General features: G+C 36.8%; 1 protein-coding gene across 2 annotated transcripts in view; it reads left to right on the top strand.

Annotated features, from left to right (window-relative positions):
- LOC143017791 (two pore potassium channel protein sup-9-like) overlaps window positions 1–2,500 on the top strand; it is a 1,051,580-nt gene that overhangs the window by 416,330 nt on the left and 632,750 nt on the right. The window lies entirely within an intron of this gene.

Consider the following 2,500-nt stretch of genomic DNA (forward strand, 5'->3'; position numbering starts at 1 on the left):
AAACGCTATATCTATTGAAGGCTTCAAGCCCTTTGCCGGGCTCAATCTCGGGTCATTGTCGTCGCGTGCACCAACAGTTCGTGTATATTTAGTATTTTATCGAAGAAGTCTGCTTTTCTATCCTTGAAACGATACAGCCACGAAAAGATAGAGCTTTAAAGGTGGTAAATGAAAGATATAAATAAGCCAATATAAAACAGGGATAACAGGAATGAAATGTTATCTTTCTATTTTGACAGAAAAGTGGGGGATTTTACTAAGGTCCTTATATTATTAACTTAGTGCATCTTATGAAACCAATGCTCTATATATGGGTGAGATTGTGAAGTACCAGCTGTCTAAAGATAAGCAACCTTCAAACTTGGTATCAATTTGTTTTCTTTATTGTATTATTTCATGTATCGGTATTTCAGGAAACCTGATTCATTTGATAGTCTTCCATAGGTCTTCCAAGCTTCTTCAGTATCGGTCAATATCAAGCACATTTGATTAACATTTGTTTTTATTATACGGCTATCCCTCTGTTTATCCACACCAGGAATAACATTAAATAAGGTAAATTTTGAAAAAAGATTAAATAAAAAATATGATCAAATGTTAAAAGGATAATATGAAAAGAGAATTGACTCAAATTAACTCCTCCTGCATAAGCTTGCGCTAAGCTTGACAACGTACTACATGTCGAAATAAAACGTGTTGAATATAAATCTACGAAGTATTAACATAAATAGCCACAATCCCTTCTGCCTCTGAGCCACCCTTTATCCGGATGAAATTACCAGGTATTACCCTGAGCAAAATTTATAAGCATGACTCTGGAGTGAGCGAATTAATGAACGTCGGGCACAGAGGAGACTAATTTACTGAGGTCACTCGTAAGGAAAGGGGCGATTAATCCACAGGGAAGGGGAAAAGCAACCTATGCTTGTTGTTTGCCGAAGTCGTCCTGCGAAGAACGGGCAAGCAGAACATCAAAGCACAAAACACAAGATCAGTTTTTGTTTATGTCACACCGGTTGTGGCCCGGGAAGTTTAAGTGTGAGAGAGGTATAAAGGATGTGTATATACGAGCGATTGCGTGTGTTTGATTCAATGCCTTGGTTTTGGACCACGTGCTTGGTTTGCAAGAAATCTATAAGTCTTCTGTGTGTGTGTGTCTGTGTGTGTGAGTGAGTGTGTGTATGTGTGTGTGTATGTGTGTGTGTGTGTATGTGTATGTGTGTGTGTGAGCGCGTGCGTGTGCGTGTGTATGTGTGTGTATGTGTGGGCGTACGTGCGTGTGCGTGCTTATTCGTGTGTGCTCATAATCTTACATTATAACAGCATGAAAGACAAATTATCTTTCTTTCCACTTTCAATGTTCGAATGAATTACAGCTAATATAGGCGTGTTACATTTTCGCTTAATGGACCGATGAATGATAATCTGCTCTTGCCTGCTTTTTTAACTAAGCATGATTCTCCAATACCATACATATTAATTTCCTATGTTCAACTTCTGACGCAACATGGAATTGTTAATATCAGTTGCTGATAGGGAAATTACAGTGTTTCCGAGTCGGTCAAATCTAGATTCCAACAAACAAGAATAATTCAGATTTAACTTTGAAATAATAAGATATATATTTTTTCATTATTGCATAAGCTAAAGAAGGCAAAAAGAGTTAAGAAATAACAATATGTACCAAGAAATGAGTGATCAGATATTTCTCGAAGATACGTTTCACAAGACTTGATATTCATGTTACCAGTTGTTCAGGGTAAAAAAAAAAAAAAAAAAAAAACGCGTTCAAGCATAGTCTAACCTACTTACCTTAAGAAGGTCTTTGTTGACTTTTAAGACTTCAACAGGAAGGGTGATGAAGGCAACACATATACCAGAAGAAAAGAACACGAGAAATCAAGCACAAACACACACACAGACACACACAGACACAAACACACGCGTATGTGTGTGTGTGTGTGTGTGTGTGTGTGTGTGTGTGTGTGTGTGTGTGTGTGTGTGTGTGTGTGTGTGTGTGTGTGTGTGTGTGTGTGTGTGTGTGTGTGTGTGTGTGTGTGTGTGTGTGTGTGTGTGTGATTGTGTGCGTGTGCGTGTGTGTGTATTTACATACAAGACACAATGAATGAAATTAAAAATGTGGGAGACTGTACATACATAGAAAGTACAAAATTTAGATGATGCTGAAATATAATAAATATAAAACAGAAAGCAGAAAAGGACATTGTCTGTGGGCAGGAAATGCCACGTACCACGTGAAAGAGAGAATGAAACAATGATTGAATGGCTAATTAAAAGTTGGTTGATTATCTGAATGAACTGATTTACTAAAATTAGTCATCAGTTGCACCGATTCACTAAGTTTAATTGACATTATGCGTATCTCTGTATCTAAATTTGTAGATGTGCCTTTGCGTACGGTATATATCAACTCACTCACATATATGTGTGTATATATGTATATATATAAATATTTGTATCTATATATCTATATCTATCT

Source organism: Oratosquilla oratoria, chromosome 33 (assembly GCF_046742065.1).
Source record: "Oratosquilla oratoria isolate Oo_2021 chromosome 33, ASM4674206v1, whole genome shotgun sequence".
Classification (NCBI taxonomy): domain Eukaryota; kingdom Metazoa; phylum Arthropoda; class Malacostraca; order Stomatopoda; family Squillidae; genus Oratosquilla; species Oratosquilla oratoria.